This window comes from Nerophis lumbriciformis, linkage group LG13 (genome assembly GCF_033978685.3).
Source record: "Nerophis lumbriciformis linkage group LG13, RoL_Nlum_v2.1, whole genome shotgun sequence".
Classification (NCBI taxonomy): domain Eukaryota; kingdom Metazoa; phylum Chordata; class Actinopteri; order Syngnathiformes; family Syngnathidae; genus Nerophis; species Nerophis lumbriciformis.
Genome location: NC_084560.2, coordinates 37,391,831 through 37,410,420, shown reverse-complemented (window position 1 = coordinate 37,410,420; position 18,590 = coordinate 37,391,831). Strand labels below are relative to the sequence as shown.

Below are 18,590 nucleotides of genomic sequence, written 5' to 3'. Positions count from 1 at the left end.
AATCTCTAGATCAACTTCAGTAAGTTAAAAAAAAAAAGAAAATAAATATTTTACCCCCAAATATATTTGAAAGTGTAGTATTTGATGTGAAGTAATTGGAGCCTGAAAACATTGATTTTGATTCATTTTTATCTGTAGATAAAAAAATAAAATAAAAAAAAATCCCACTAAAATCCTCAGGGATCCAAACGGGTCCCACTCATAAAAGTGTTAAAACTAAGTCTTTTTTAAAAATTGTTTAATTTTTTTTTTTTTTTTACCTTTAACGCTTAAATCTCTAGATCAATTTTGAAACTATATGTCTATGAATTTTTTTTAATTATTTTTATGTTTTTGCCCTTTTCATAAATTTAAAAAAATAAAATAATAAATAAATAAATACATATGCAATATTTCCCCCAGAAATATGTCAGTATAATATTTGATGTGAAGTAATTGGATCTTTAAATATGTAAATAATTCATAACATTGATTTTAATTCATTATTATTTTTTGACAAAAAAAAAAAAAAAATCCCACTACAATTCTCAGGGATCTAAACAAGTCCCACTCATAAAAGTGTTGAAAATAAGTTTTTTATTTAAACATTTTTTTTTTACCTTTAACACTTAAATCTCTAGATCAAATTTGGATCTATCTGTCAATATAAAATGTGTATTCTTTTTATGTTGTATGCCCTTTTTTTAAATAAAAAAATCCTACGAAACTTCTCAGGGATCCAAACGGGTCCCACTCATAAAAGTGATGAAAATATATATTTATTTTATTTTATTTTACTTTTAATGCTCAAATCTCTTTGGATCTATCTGTCGAAAATGTATATTATATTAATGTTTTATGCTCTTTTTGTAAATAAAAACAAAAAAATTAAAAACAAAATATGTAATATTTCCCCCAAAATATTTCAAAGTGTAATATTTGATGTGAAATAATTGGAGCCTTAAATAGGTCAATAAAACAACATGGATTTTTGATTCATTATTATTTTTCGAGAAAAAAAAAATCCCACTAAAATTCTCAGGGATTCAAAAGGGTCCCTCTCATAAAAGTATTAAAAATAATTCATAATTATTATTTTTTTATTGCTTAAATCTCTACATCAACTTCTGGTCTATACATCAACTGGAAGTTTTGGGGGGGTTTTTTGGTCAGAGAAAACTTAATTTTTCCTATGGCAAACACACAAAATATGCAATATTTTCCCCAAAAAAATATTTCAAAGTGGAATATTTGATATAAAAAATTAGACCAGTGATTCTCAAACTGTGGTACAATGGCTCCACCTAGTGATACGCCAAAGAATCACTTCATTAAAGTACAGTGTTTTATTTTCTAAATTATCTAAATCTATATGGTCAATAAACTCGTAGACGTGTGTTAAAAGGGAGGTCAATAAAACATAAAAGGTCAAAGATACAACAAGGTAAATAGAGGGAATATAGAAGGTAAAAAGTAAGACGTTAAAGAAGGTCAAAGAAGGTAAGACGAATGTACAAGAAAAAATGTAAATAAGGTAGATAAAAGACAAAATAAGTTAAATAGAAAGTAACATATATTAAAACGAGATAAAATATTTTTAAAGAAGGTAAATTAAAACTCAGAAGTTATATATAAATGATAAATGATAAATGGGTTGTACTTGTATAGCGCTTTTCTACCTTCAAGGTACTCAAAGCGCTTTGACACTACTTCCACATTTACCCATTCACACACACATTCACACACTGATGGAGGGAGCTGCCATGCAAGGCGCTAACCAGCACCCATCAGGAGCAAGGGTGAAGTGTCTTGCTCAGGACACAACGGACATGACGAGGTTGGTACTAGGTGGGGATTGAACCAGGGACCCTTGGGTCACGCACGGCCACTCTTCCACTGCGCCACGCCGTCCCAAGTTATATATAGAAGGTAAATAAAAAGGTTAAAATGAATACAGTAGGTAATTGTAAATAAGGTAGATTCAAGTTCAAACAAGTGGATGGCAAAATAAGGTCAATTAAAAAAAGGGAAAAAAGGAATATAGAAGGTAAAACAAGACCGCTAAAGAAAATAAATAAAATGTACACAAAATATAAATAGAAGGTAAAATAGGTTAAATAGAAGGTATGTGAAAGGTTAAAAAAAGGAATATTAAAAGTAAAACAAAGTAAAAGACAGTCAAAGATGGTAAATAAAAAAGATAAAAGCAGTTAAATAGAAGGTAGATAAAAGGTAAACAAGGAATATAGAAGGTAAATAGACGGTACAATAATGTAAATAAGGCAGATACAAGCTAAATTTAGTTAAATATAAGTTAAAAGAAGTTAAATAAAATGGTCAAAGGAATTTAGAGAGTAAAACATAATATTTTAGAGAAGGTAAATAAGAAGGTCAAATTAATATACTAGGTATAATAATGTAAATAAGGTAAATAAAAGATAAACTAAGTTTAAAAAAGGTAAACGAATGTAAATGAAAGCCAAGAAGTTAAATAGAAGGTAAAATAAGTTAAGTTAAATAAAAAGATAAAAGGAATTTAAAGAGTAAAACATGATAAAAGATGTTTAAAGAAGGTAAATAAAAAGGTAAAAATAATACAGTAGATAATGTAAATAAAAAAATATGTAAAACAAGGACTCGAGGGTAGAACAAGATAACACTGTGAAAAAGGTAGATAAAAATTAAAAAGAATATATAGAAGGTAAAAAAATTAACATATGTTAAATAGGAGGTGAATGAAAGGTAACAAAAGGAATATAGAGAATCAAACAAAGTAAAAGACCACCCAAAGAAAGTAAATAAAAAGGTAAAATAAGATAAATAGAAGATCAATAAAAGGTAAAATAGGAATATAGAAGGTAAGACAAGATAAAAGATGATGCTATTATACAAAACTGAACAGGAGCATGAAGCTAACATACGAAACTTAACAGTAGCATGAAGCTAACATACAAACTCGGAGCAGCAAGGACTGCAGAACGTACCTGTCACCAGTGGTTAACATTGAGAGAGCGGCGAGGCAGGTATATTAGGGTGTGTCATTAGCGTTGCAACAGGTGTGAACACTATTTATCCCCGTGGACAGGTGTGTTTGCTAACGCTCCTAGCTATGGGAATGTAAACAAAGGAGGGAAGAAGCGCTGGCTACACAAACACACTCCAACATAGAAGAATAACCTGGGCTGACAGGCCATAACAAGAAGATCAGTACAAGGTAGATGAAGGTCAATAAATGGTAGAAAACAGGGATATAGAAGGTAGAATAAGGTAAGGGACGGTCAAGGAAGAAAAATAAAAGGTAAGGAAGATAAGTAAAAGGTAAATGAAGGGAAATAAAAGGTAATGAAGGCTATGGCAAGCAGGAAAATATTTATTTATTCCAACTATTGTCCCTCAAATACACATTGAGACTATAAAGTGTGTTTTATCCGATTACTCCATTAATCCATCAAACTAATCGATAGATTACTCCAGTGTTATCCGTGAGATACAGTCTGGTGTGCCGTGGAAGATTACCTAGTTTCACCTAATTGGGTTAAAAAAATATTTTTTGCAAACCAGTAATTATAGTCTGCAAATAATGTGTTGTTGTTGAGCGTCGGTGCTGTCTAGAGCTCGGCAGAGTAACCGTGTAATACTCTTCCATATCAGTAGGTGGCAGCAGGTAGCTAATTGCTTTGTAGATGTCGGAAACAGCGGGAGGCAGCGTGCAGGTAAAAAGGTGTCTAATGCTTAAACCAAAAATAAACAAAAGGTGAGTGTCCCTAAGAAAAGGCATTGAAGCTTAGGGAAGGCTATGCAGAACAAAACTAAAACTGAACTGACTTACAAAGTAAACAGAATGCTGGACGACAGCAAAGACTTACTGTGGAGCAAAGACGGCGTCCACAAAGTACATCTGAACATGACATGACAACCAACAATGTCCCCACAAAGAAGGATAAAAACAACTGAAATATTCTTGATTGCTAAAACAAAGTAGATGCGGGAAATATCGCTCAAAGGAAGACATGAAACTGCTACAGGAAAATACCAAAAAAAGAGAAAAAGCCACCAAAATAGGAGCGCAAGACAAGAACTAAAACACTACACACAGAAAAACAGCAAAAAACTCAAAATAAGTCAGGGTGTGATGTGACAGGTGGTGACAGTACACCTACTTTGAGACAGGAGCTATAGTGATGCATGCTTGGTTATGGTTTAAAGTCATATCCAACAATTACGACTTTTTCCTGTCAACTGAGTTTTGTTTTTTAATGATTTCTGCTGGTGGTGTGCCTCCGCATTTTTTCCAAGCAAAAAATGTGCCTTGGCTCAAAAAAGGTTGAAAAACCCTGGGTTACTCGATTACTAAAATAATCGATAATTATTATTGATATAATAATATTATTGCTTTAATAATATCATTGATATAATAATACTGTTGATATAATAATAGTATTTATATAATATTATTGATATAATAATACAATTTGATATACTGTAATACTAGTATTGATATAATAATAGTGTTGTTATAATAATATTGATATAATATACATTAAGTTTTAAACATAGCATAGCATAACTTCTTGCTCATCAATAAAGTTGAATTGATCAATTCAGGACTTCATCAAACTGGAATTATAATATCAAACACTTTCATGTTAATCCATGTAACATAAATTTAATATAACATTAATTTCATGTTATATTAATTTCATGTAACATGAATTTCATGTTGCATTAATTTAATCTTACATTAATTTCATGTAACAATAATTTCATGTAACAATAATTTCATGTAACAATAGTTTCATGTAACAATAATTTAATGTAACATTAATTTAATGTAACAATTATTTCATGTTACAATAATTTCATGTGACAATTTAATATAACAATAATTTCATGTTACAATAATTTCATGTAACATTAATTTCATGTAACAATAATTTCATGTAACATTAATTTCATGTAATAATAATTTCATATAACATTAATTTCATATAACATTAATTTCATGTAACAATAATTTCATGTAATAATAATTTCATGTAACAATAATTTCATGTTACAATAATTTCATGTAACAATAGTTTCATGTAACATTAATTTCATGTAACATTAATTTAATGTAACAACAATTTCATGTAACACTAATTTCATATTCATTACATGTAACAGTAATTTCATGTAACAATTTAATGTAACAATTTCACGTTACAATAATTTCATGTAACATTAATTTAATGTAACAATAATTTAATGTAACATTAATTTAATGTAATAATAATTTCATATAACATTAATTTCATGTAACAATAATTTCATGTAATATTAATTTAATGTAACAATAATTTCATGTTACAATAATTTCATGTAACAATAGTTTCATGTAACATTAATTTCATGTAACATTAATTTAATGTAACAACAATTTCATGTAACAATAATTTCATATTCATTACATGTAACAGTAATTTCATGTAACAATTTAATGTAACAATAATTTCATGTAACGTTAATTTCATGTAACATTAGTTTCTTGTAACAGTAATCTCATGTAACATTAATTTAATGTAACAATACTTTCATGTAACAATAATTTCATGTAACATTAATTTCATGTTACAATTTTTTCATGTAACATTATTTCATGTTACAGTAGTTACATGTTACAATAATTTCATGTAACACTAATATCATCTAACAATAGTTTCATGTAACATTATTTCATGTTACAATCATTTCATGCGACAATCGTTTTGTGTGTGTGTGTGTGTGTGTGCGTGTGTTGAATGTGTGTGTGTGTGTTGAATGTGTGCGCGCAGTGAACGCTGACAGGCTGCACATTGTGTGTTTCTAGAAGTGTATTGTGTAGCGGCTGCTAGCTCAACAAAGAGTTGTTAGTTGTTGTTTTTATTCACACGTTCATCCTACTCATCTCCACGCCACACATATCGTCGTTGTTACTTCAACGCCAAACCAAAAACAACAACAGTGTCTTACCTTGGCCTGCTGTCCTTCTGGGCGTCACGCCTCTGCTCTGGTGTGTCAAGGTTGTGTCGGGGGGGCAGACCGTGCTTTGCCCCCCCGACCCTCTTCATCACGTTGGGAAGCTCCGCCCCCATGCCAGTGGAACACTGCCCTGGTGGTGATGCCGACCCCCTCCCCCACATGCCTTTGTCCACAGCGGTTGCTGTGCCTTTGCAGGAACCGAAACTGAAAGTTAACATGACCTGTTCTCCTGGATCTTTATTACCGTACACCATTAATAATAATATTAATAATGTGTGTCTCTCTACTAGCAGAACCAAGGCCCAAGCTAATGCGTTCATAAACTGACAACAGGAAAGAAAAATGTACACAAAAATTATCTGGAAAAATTGTGTAGCGCGGTACCTTTGTTTGTTCGTTAGCATGCTACTTCCTGGTTCACTAGGCATAGTTTAAGATGAGCAGACTGTAAAACCGTTTTATTAAAAAAAATGTTTACGATCAAATGTTGAAAACAGAAAATGTGTAGCACAGTATTCGGGGAATTCTTACGATCAATTGTTGAAAATGTGTAGCATATTAGCGCAACTTTCGTTTGTTCATTTGTTCGTTAGCATGCTACTTCCTGGTTCACTAAGTATGATTTCAGATGAGCAGACTGTAAAAACGTTTTTTTCGGGAATTGTTCAGATGAAATGTTGAAAACGGAAAATCTGTAGCACAGTATTCAGGGAATTGTTACGATCAAATGTTGAAAATGTGTAGCATATTAGTGCAACTTTCGTTTGTTCATTTGTTCGTTAGCATGCTACTTCCTAATTCACTAAGTATGATTTCAGATGAGCAGACTGTAAAAACGTTTTATTCAAAAAATGTTTGCAATCAAATGTTGAAAACAGAAAACATGTAGCACAGTATTCGGGGAATTGTTACGATCAAATGTTGAAAATGTGTAGCATATTAGCGCAACTTTCGTTTGTTCATTTGTTCGTTAGCATGCTACTTCCTGGTTCACTAAGTATGATTTCAGATGAGCAGACTGTAAAAACGTTTTTTTCGGGAATTGTTCAGATGAAATGTTGAAAACGGAAAATCTGTAGCACAGTATTCAGGGAATTGTTACGATCCATCCATCCATCCATCCATTTTCTACCGCTTATTCCCTTTGGGGTCGCGGGGGGCGCTGGAGCCTATCTCAGCTACAATCGGGCGGAAGGCGGGGTACACCCTGGACAAGTCGCCACCTCATCGCAGGGCCAACACAGATAGACAGACAACATTCACACTCACATCCACACACTAGGGCCAATTTAGTGTTGCCAATCAACTTATCCCCAGGTGCATGTCTTTGGAAGTGGGAGGAAGCCGGAGTACCCGGAGGGAACCCACGCAGTCACGGGGAGGACATGCAAACTCCACACAGAAAGATCCCGAGCCCGGGATTGAACCCAAGACTACTCAGGACCTTCGTATTGTGAGGCAGATGCACTAACCCCTCTGCCACCGTGAAGCCCCATTGTTACGATCAAATGTTGAAAATGTGTAGCATATTAGCGCAACTTTCGTTTGTTCCTTTGATCGTTAGCATGCTACTTCCTGGTTCGCTAAGCATAATTTAAGATGAGCAGACTGTAAAAACGTTTTATTCAAGGAATTGTTCCGAGCAAATGTTGAAAACAGAAAATGTGTAGCACGATAGCGCAACTTTTGTTTGTTTGTTTGTTCGTTAGCATGCTACTTCCTGGTTCGCGAAGCTCGATTTAAGATAAGCAGACTGTGAAAACGTTTTATTCCAAAAAATGTTTACAATCAAATGTTGAAAACAGAAAACGTGTAGCACAGTATTCGGGGAATTGTTACGATCAAATAGTGAAAATGTGTAGCATATTAGCGCAACTTTCGTTTGTTCATTTGTTCGTTAGCATGCTACTTCCTGGTACACTCAGTATGATTTCAGATGAGGAGACTTTAAAAATGTTTTATTTGGGTAATTTATCCGATTAAATGTCGGAATCGGAAAATGTGTAGTATATTAGCACAACTTTTGTTTGTTTGTTTGTTAGTTAGTTAGCATGCTACTTCCTGGTTCACTAAGCATTATTTAAGATGAGGACACTTTAAAAACGTTTTTTTGGGTAATTAATCCGATTAAATGTCGGAATCGGAAAATGTGTAGTATATTAGCACAACTTTTGTTTGTTTGTTTGTTAGTTAGCATGCTACTTCCTGGTTCACTAAGCATTATTTAAGATGAGGAGACTTTAAAAACGTTTTTATTTGGGTAATTAATCCGATTTAAATGTCGGAATCAAAAAATGTGTAATATATTAGCACAACTTTTGTTTGTTTGTTTATTAGTTAGCATGCTACTTCCTGGTTCACTGAGCATGATTTAAGATGAGGAGACTTTAAAAACGTTGTATTTGGGTAATTAATCCGATTAAATGTCGGAATCGGAAAATGTGTAGTATATTAGCACAACTTTGTTTGTTTGTTAGTTAGCATGCTACTTCCTGGTTCACTAAGCATGATTTAAGATGAGGAGACTTTAAAAACGTTTTATTTGGGTAATTTATCCGATTAAATGTTGGAATCGGAAAATGTGTAGTATATTAGCACAACTTTTGTTTGTTTGTTTGTTAGTTAGTTTGCATGCTTCTTCCTGGTTCACTAAGCATTGTTTAAGATGCGGATACTTTATAATTGTTTGATTTGGGTAATTTATCCGATTAAATGTCGGAATCAGAAAATGTGTAGTATATTAGCACAACTTTTGTTTGTTTGTTTGTTAGTTAGCATGCTGCTTCCTGGTTCACTAAGCATGATTTAAGATGAGGAGACTTTAAAAACGTTTTATTTGGGTAATTTATCCGATTAAATGTTGGAATCGGAAAATGTGTAGTATATTAGCACAACTTTTGTTTGTTTGTTTGTTAGTTAGTTAGCATGCTTCTTCCTGGTTCACTAAGCATTGTTTAAGATGCGGAGACTTTATAATTGTTTGATTTGGGTAATTTATCCGATTAAATGTCGGAATCAGAAAATGTGTAGTATAATAGCACAACTTTTGTTTGTTTGTTTGTTAGTTAGCATGCTACTTCCTGGTTCACTGAGCATGATTTAAGATGAGGAGACTTTAAAAACGTTTTATTTGGGTAATTTATCCGATTAAATGTCGGAATCAGAAAATGTGTAGTATATTAGCACAACTTTTGTTTGTTTGTTTGTTAGTTAGCATGCTACTTCCTGGTTCACCAAGCATTATTTAAGACGAGGAGACTACAAAATATTTATCCAGGAAATTGTCCTGATCAAATGTTGAAAACAGAAAATGCGTAGCGCTGTAGCGCAAATTTTGTTGGTTCGTTTCGTTAGCTGGCATGCTACATTTGGATAGTGATTGTGATTAGTTAGCTTTTTTTGTTTTGGGGCGGGGTGAATCAATGTGTTGATAGATGATATTACATTTTGTGTGGCTGTCTGGGGGGAGGGGGGGGTCTCGCACAGGGCGCTATGGAAACTAGAACAGCGCCAGGTCAGATTTGTCTCCGGGGGCCGTTGGAGACTCAGCTGAGTGGAAAAGTTCTTCCACATGCAACCCAGCTTGTGGCCCGAGGGCGCGGCCCAGCACGCCTCAGCACATGTGTTTGGAATTGTCAAGGTGTTGTTCCTCATCCTTTTTAAAAGGACAAGAAAGTGTGTTTTTGGTTGAAAATGCTAACAGTTAGCACGCTGGCCACATAGCACCAAGTAATAAGAAATGTGAGCAAAATGAGCTAAAGAAAATTAAGCTAGCATGCTAAAAATATTATGTTAATATGCTAGACTGACCATACGTCCTCTTTTCACCGGACATGTCCTCTTTTGCGGGGCTGTCCGGGCGGAGTTTCTTAAATGCCTCAAATGTCCGGCATTTTGAGTTAGGGTTGTGTGTATTTTCAATGTACGTTCAAGGTTAAGAAGGGGTTAAAAACAAAACAAATTGTGCGAGCAGCATTGGTGAGGGAGGGGCAGAGACAGAGAGAGAGAGAGAGTTATGATAAATGCGCATGTATCGCCAGACTCTGCTTTTTATCCATAGATTTATCACATTTAATTTTTTATTATCTATAGCAGGGGTGTCAAAAGTGTGCCCCGAAGGCCATTTGCGGCCCACAGCTAATGTTTTAAAGGCCCACAGCACATTCTAAAAATACTATTAAAATAAACAAAAACATTATAAAAGTGAAATAAAAAAGCTTAAAGTTGAAATGTAATTTAGAAAAAGTTGCAATGTTGACTAATTAAAACAAAGCTGTTTTTTTTTTTTCCAAACTGTCATTGCTCAAAACATAATATTGAATCAAAATCAATGTTATTATGAATTATTGACCTATCCAAGGTTCCCATTACTTCACATCAAATCTTCCACTTTGAAAAATATTTTTGGTGGAAGTTTTTGCATATTTTGTGTGTTTGCCATTAAAAACATAGTTTTGTTTGACAAAAAAGGGCGGAAAACAAACAAACAAACAAAAACAACATTAAAAAAAATAAAACATTTTGAAATGAGGGATAGATGTGAAGTTGATGTAGACTCCAGATTTAAACGTTAAATATAAAATGTATGTATGCCCTGGCACACCATTATCATCATTTCATGACCCAAGCAAAACACTTTTTACACTTTTATACTGAAATAAATACACCTACAACTTATTAAATAAAAACATAGAAAAAACTACCAGCAGCGGTAAAGTTGAGATCCATGAAGGAAAGAAGAAAGTGAATGAAAGTTTATAACTGAATACATTTACATATGTACCGTATTTTTCGGACTATAAGTCGCAGTTTTTTTCCATGAGCTAAATAATATTATTTGATATTTTACGGTAATGTGTTAATAATTTCACATATAAGTGCGACTTATACTCAGGAGCGACTTATGTGTGAAATTATTAACACATTACCGTAAAATATCAAATAATATTATTTATCTCATTCACGTAAGAGACTAGACGTATAAGATTTCATGGGATTTAGTGATTATGAGTGACAGATTGTTTGGTAAACGTATAGCATGTTCTATATGTTATAGTTATTTGAATGACTCTTACCATAATATGTTACGTTAACATACCAGTTGGTTATTTATGCCTCATATAACGTACACTTATTCAGCCTGTTGTTCACTATTCTTTATTTATTTTAAATTGCCTTTCAAATGTCTATTCTTGGTGTTGGATTTTATCAAATACATTTTCCCAAAAAATGCGACTTATACTCCAGTGCGACTTATACTCCGAAAAATACGGTATACACATTTGTTTTCTTTTTTTTATTATTTCTTTTAATTAATTAAGTAACGTTAATGACAACCTTTTTCCAAAACACAATATAGAATATGAGATATAACAGGATAATGCATGCGTTTATCATTTGTTTTCAAAACGCTTACAAAAAAGTGGGACCCCAAAAATTTACTGTGGGACCCCATTTTGAAAATTCCTAGCGCCAACACTGCTGTCAACAGAGGTAGAAAAAATGCTTTATTTAAATAAATATATTATTTATAAAGCAAGTTCGAGTATCATTGGCAAATGTTCACAGAGTCCCGGCCTTGGCGTGCTGCGATATATGTGTCCTCTTTTTGGGATTTCAGAATATGGTCAGCCAACAGTAGCATGCTTACAGTTAGCATTAATGAAATACCAAAATATATGACACCGAGATTTTACTGTCTACAGAAGATTGCATGCTAAAATATAACACTTTGTTCTGTCGAGACAAACCTCTGCAGACATCCAACTATCGATTTGCAGATTCAAAGTGAGATATTCTATCGGGCACTAAATACAATTTAGCCCTCTTTAAGATAAAATAACTATTTTAAAACCGTAACCTGCGTCAAGTACCAAAATATTTTACTCTGAGGTGTGTAATTTGTTTAAACTGCTGGCCTGCCAATGTTGGCATGCCTCATGTACAAAAAGATGACTGAGGTGTATACTAGGCTAAATAAAAATGTAGCATACTATCATTAGCATGCCAACAGGTATAATTTGTCAAATAACAAATGATTTGGCGCTGGAGTGTATACCTGCTAGCATGCTAACAATATTAGGCTAACGTGTTAACAATAGCATGCTGACAGTTAGCATTAGTGAAATAGCAAAATATATGACAGTCAGGTGTATACCTGCTAAGTTAGCTAAAAAAAGAAAGCACGCTAACATTAGCATGCTAAAATGCTCATTGAAACCTGTGTCAAGTACCAAAAATACTCTAAGGTGTGTAATTTGATTAAAATGCTAGCCTGCCAACATTAGCATGCATCAAGTAGCAAAATACGACAGAGGTGTATACTTACAAAATTAGCTAAAAAAAAAGATTGCATTCTACCGTTAGCATGCTAAACAGGTATTGGTCGTCAAGTAACAAAATATTTGATGCTGAGGCGTATAACTGATAGCATGCTAACAGTATTATGCTAACATGCTTACAATAGCATGCTTACAGTTAGCATTAGTGGAATAGCAAAATATATGACACTGCGGTGTATACCTGCTAAGTTAGATAAAAAGCTATCACGCTAATGTTAGCATGCTAAAATGCTCATTGAAACCTGTGTCAACTACTAAAATATATTACTCTAAAGTGTGTAATTTGTTTAAAATGCTAGCCTGCCAACATTAGCATGCATCAAGTAGCAAAATGCGACAGAGGTGTATACTCACAACATGAGCTAACAGGTATTAGTCGTCAAGTAACAAAATATTTGACGCTGAGACGTATAACTGCTAGCATGCTAGCAGTATTATGCTAACATGCTTACAGTTAGCATTAGTGGAATAGCAAAATATATGACACTGCGGTGTATACCTGCTAAGTTAGATAAAAAGCTATCATGCTAATGTTAGCATGCTAAAATGCTCATTGAAACCTGTGTCAAGTACTAAAATATATTACTCTAAAGTGCGTAATTTGTTTAAAATGCTAGCCTGCCAACATTAGCATGCATCAAGTAGCAAAATACGACAAGAGGTGTATACTCACAACATTAGCTAACAGGTATTAGTCGTCAAGTAACAAAATATTTGACGCTGAGACGTATAACTGCTAGCATGCTAACAGTATTATGCTAACATGCTTACAGTTAGCATTAGTAGAATAGCAAAATATATGACACTGCCGTGTATACCTGCTAAGTTAGAGAAGTTTCCCACGTCAAAGCCAAAGCAGAGGCAGTACAAACATTAGACATATGACGTTTAAGCAACAAGACAGCTTCATTCTTTCACTTTTGGATGATTGTTTTCTGCGAGATGCTGACAAACAAAACTCTTCTTTCTCTTGGCGTCCTCATAAAGAGCTGATTTTATGGAGGCTCACAATGGTGGGTGGTTGCCAACAAGCTCAATGGTGCGTGTAATGACTGCTTTTGCTACTTTTATTGATGTCATGAAGGAAATAGAAAGGTGTGAAATGAGACTTTTATTTTGGTATAAAAGCATGTTTAAAGTCTGCTAATTGTACGCATGGAAACACTTTTCACTTCCTGTCGGAGTGTTTGACCAGGAAGTCAAATATTTATTTGTGATCAACAAATCTTTCTATTTGTGCACGCAAACATGACACATTATCACCAAACATGACACATTATCACCAAACATGACACATTATCACCAAACATGACACATTATCACCAAACATGACACATTATCATCAAACATGACACATTATCATCAAACATGACACATTATCACCAAACATGACACATTATCACCAAACATGACACATCATCACCAAACATCACACATTATCACCAAACATGAAATATTATCACCAAACATCACACATCATCAACTGAAGCAGGAGGGCTCCTCTTTGTCCAGCCATGCAAATTAAAGAATGTGGGACATTTTCATAAATGTTGTACTTTTTTCAATTGTATTTTTTTTTAAAACTTTTATTCAACTTTTTTTTACATACATTTTGTACTTTTTATCTTTTAATTTTTAATTAAAACTATTTTTTTTCACATATTTTGTACTTTTACATATAATTTCTACTTTTTTAAATTGTTTGATATTTTTGCAAAGTTGTATTTATTTATTTAGTTATTTATTTTTATATTTTCTACCTTTCAGTTTTTTTAATTTTATTTTATAAAAATGTTTTCCCATACATTTTCTACTTTTTAATGTTTTCAAATTTTATTTAAATTTTATTTTATGTTATTGTACATATATTTTGTACTTGCATATACATTTTCTACTTTTTCAAATTGCTAACATGTTTTATTTATTATCCCATACATTTTGTCTTTTTTAAATTTTTTGTAATTTAACTATGTATTATTTTTGCATACATTTTATACTTTTACATACATTTTATACATTTAAATTTTTGTATATATTTTTAAGTTTATTTTAACAACATAAAATAAACTTTATTTTATGTTGTTAGATAAATGTCTTACATTTATTTTGGATTTTTTGAATTGTATTTATTTATTTACTATTTTATTTTTTAATTAGTGCTTTAACATTAGTGAAATACCAAAATATATGACTGAGGTGTGTAGCTGCTAAATTACTTAAACAAGCTAGCATGCTAACCGTATTATGCTAACCTGCCAACAATAGCATGCTTGCAGTTAGCATTACTGGAATAGCAAAATATATGACACTTATGTGTATACCTGTTAAATTAGCCAAAAAAGCCAGCATGATAATTTTAGCATGCAAAAGTGCTCATTGAAACTTGCGTCCAGTACCAAAATACATTACTCTGAGGTGTGTAATTTGTATAAAATGCTAGCCTGCCAACGTTCGCAAACATCAAGTAGCAAAATATGACTGAGGTGTATACCTATGAAATTAGAACCAAAAAAAAAGCTAGCATAATTACGTTAGAATGCTAACAGGTATCATTCGTCAAGTAACAAAATGTTTGACGCTAAAGTCTGTGCCTGCAAAATTAGCAAAAAAGCTAGAATGCTAACATCAAAATGCTAATGCTAATGCTTTAACATTAGTGAAATACCAAAATATATGACACTGAGCTGTATAGCTGCTAAATTTACCTAAACAACCTAGCATGCTAACAGTATTATTTTAGCATCCCAACAATAGCATGCTTGCAGTTAGCATTACTGGAAAAGCAAAATGTATTACCCTGAGGTGTATACCTGTTAAATTAGCCAAAAAAGCCACAACAAAAAAAAGCTAGCATTCTATTGTTAGCATGCTAAACAGGTATTGGTCGTCAAGTAACAAAATATTTGATGCTGAAGCGTATAACTGCTAGCCTGCTAACAGTATTATGCTAACATGCTTATAATAGCATGATTACAGTTAGTATTAGTGGAATAGCAAAATATATGACACTGCGGTGTATACCTGCTAAGTTAGATGAAAAGCTATCACGTTAATGTTAGCATGCTAAAATGCTCATTGAAACCTGTGTCAAGTACTAAAATATATTACTCTGAGGTGTGTAATTTGTTTAAAATGCTAGCCTGCCAACATTAGCATGCATCAAGTAGCAAAATGCGACAGAGGTGTATACTCACAACATTAGCTAACAAGTATTAGTCGTCATGTAACAAAATATTTGACGCTGAGACGTATAACTGCTAGCATGCTAACAGTATTATGCTGGCATGCTTACAGTAAGCATTAGTGGAATAGCAAAATACATGACACTGCCGTGTATACCTGCTAAGTTAGATAAAAAAGCTAGCATGCTTATGTTAGCATGCTAAAATGCTAATTAAAACCTGTGTCAAGTACCAAAATATATTACTCTGAGGTGTGTAATTTGTTTAAAATGCTAGCCTGCCAACATTCGCATCATCAAGTACCAAAATATGACAGGTGTGTACTTACTGTGCAAGTTTATCAAGGTTTTAATAAGAATGCTTCAACAAAAGTTCTTCTCTCCAGCAGAAGGTGACCTTTCAGTCACGTCCGTATCCTCTCTCTCCTCCTGCTCCCGGCCGCTTACTGTTAAAGACAACAGATGATTAGATTACGACGTACCCACCTGTGAAATCTAATCATCTGCCAGCTGTGTCTCGCCGTCAGCAGTGCCACGCCCCCGTCTGACGGTGCTCTGTCCCCAGCACCATGGACAGAGGCGGTGACCTTTGCTCCTGCAGGCAGCGCTGGCAACACCTCCCTCCACACTGACAAAATTAGCTGAGAAGTTAGCATACTAACAGGTATCATTTATCATGTAACAAAATATTTGACGCTGAGGTGTATACCTGCAAAATTAGCCACAAAGCTGGCATGCTAATGTCATAGTGCTAACATTGTGCCTGAGCTTTAGTAAAATACCAACATGTATGACACCTGCTAACATAGCTAAATCAAACAGCGTGCTATAGTTAGAATGCTAAAATGCTCATTGAAACCTCAGTGTGTTTTTTGTTTGGCATCAGTAACTCTCGGCTCTCTGCAGGCTTTGTGATTTAGCGCGGGAGGTGGACGCTTTTGTTGTTGTCGTCCTTCTGCATGAACGTCTCGAACAAACAAACGTCTTTAAACTTGCACTTCAAGACGACGCCGCGGTGCAACATAAAGCCGCGTTAGAAGCCATCAAAGAGGCCACGCTCATTCAAATAAAAACACAATAAAAAAAGCTCGGGGACGACGTTCACTTCAGAGCCTTGGCCAAATCTTTAATCGCACGACTCGTCGTCTTCCTGCCGACAATTTATGCTAATGACTTTTTGCTTTTGCACTTTTAAGTTCTCACATCTGCCGCTTGTGTGGCGTCAGTCGTCCTCACGCTCAAAGCACGCTTCAAAACAACACGTCAACAATGTGATAAACAACATATATACATACATATTGTGTATATATATGTATATATACTGCATATATACATACATACTGTATATATACATACATATATATATACATACATACTGTATATATACATATATATATATATATATATATACATATTTACATACAATATTAAAAAAATGTTTTAATGTATGAGATAAGTAACATCAATTAGAATAGAATATTTCATTAATTTGTAAATATATGTACCGGTAATTATATTTGTTATATAAAATACAATAATATATATAATTTAATATTGTATATTGTAAAATTATAATGTGAAATAAATTAATTTTATTAAATATTTTATTATTTTTAATACAAAACATTAATATTAAAAACTGTGTCATATATTACAAATAAATAATATCAATTGAAATAAAATTTTGAAATATTACAAATTATGTATAATTTATGATTAAGTGTCTACTATATTATATTACATTGTATAATAATATAGAATAAAAACAGTAATTTAATCAAATGTTTTCTTTCTAATACTTAATAATACTAAAACATTATTTAATGTATAACATAAATAGATAAAATAAATAAAAAATAACATAAATTTACAAATACCTTATAATATATAATCATATAGCATTTTTGCTATAATATATTATAAGATATAACATGAAACAAAATAATAATTTAAATAAATGTTTTCTTATTTAAAGTCAAGTCGTATTTTTTTAACTCTATTTTTATTTTTTTCCCCGTACTTGTATGTAGTTGTATTTCTTTTTGACATATTACTACAGAGCTGTATTTAAAAAAAAAAAAATTCATATTAGTACGTTGCTGTCATTTTTTAACGTTTTTTTTACTTTTTTTTTTTTCTGTATCATTTTTTAAACTCTTTTTTACATATTAGTACATAGTTGTATTTTTTTTACTCTATTTGTACTCTCCCCCCCCCCCCCCCCCCCCCCCCCCCCCCCGTATTTGTACGTAGTTGTATTTATTTTTGGCATATTACTACATAGCTGTATTAAAAAAAAAAATTCATATTAGTACGTCGCTGTCATTTATTAACGTTTTTTTACTCTTTTTTTTTTTTCTGTATCATTTTTTAAACTCTTTTTTACATAGTGCATAGTTGTATTTTTGTAACTCTATTTTTACTCTTTTTTTTTTCTGTATTTGTACGTAGTTGTATTTCTTTTTGGCATATTACTCCATAGCTGTATTTTTTTTACGTTTTTTAACCGTTTTTCCACTTGTTTTTTCGAACTAGTACATAGCTGTATTTTTTTAACATGTTTTAAATGTATTTTTAAATTATTTTTTTCATATTAGCACGTAGTTGTATTTTTTAAACTGTTTTTCCACTAGTTTTTTGTATCAGTACATACTGTAGCTGTATTTTGTAAAGTTTTTAAACATTTTTTTAAACTCTTTTTTTCTGTATTTGTACATAGTTGTGTTTATTTTTGATATATTAGTACGCAGTTGTATTTTTTAAAACGTTTTTTTAACGGTATTTTTCACTCTTTTCTCACCCTCGTTTTCCTGTTCTCGCACCAAGTATTGGCCCTGCATGTGATTGGACGTCCTGGAGCAGGAAGTGGTTCTATTGTTGTGATCATAATAATCCGCAGCTGCACGCCGATCGATCACAAGGCGACTTGAAGAGTATTTTTAGCTCAAAGCGGGGAAGTAAACATTTGTTGTGGATTTGCTGCAGATGTTTGTCGCCGGCATGGGTGACGCTCGGACTTTTAAGTGGGCTCCACAAAAAGAGGTCATCAGGCAACAATGTTTGAGTTGGGCCAAAAAACAGTTTTGCTG

At 32.8% G+C, this 18,590-nt stretch overlaps 1 protein-coding gene across 2 annotated transcripts in view; it reads right to left on the bottom strand.

Moving 5' to 3' along the window:
- Positions 1-6,048, bottom strand: part of hao2 (hydroxyacid oxidase 2 (long chain)) — a 22,124-nt gene extending 16,076 nt beyond the window's left edge. Inside the window, exon 1 of one of the 2 annotated variants that reach the window (XM_061970876.2) lies at positions 5,971-6,048. The gene's annotated coding sequence lies outside the window, so the exon portion shown is untranslated. Of the gene's footprint in view, positions 1-2,963; positions 3,005-5,970 lie in introns of those variants that run through there. The other variant, XM_061970877.2, reaches the window with a different exon arrangement.
- Between the last annotated feature and the right edge of the window lie 12,542 nt (positions 6,049-18,590).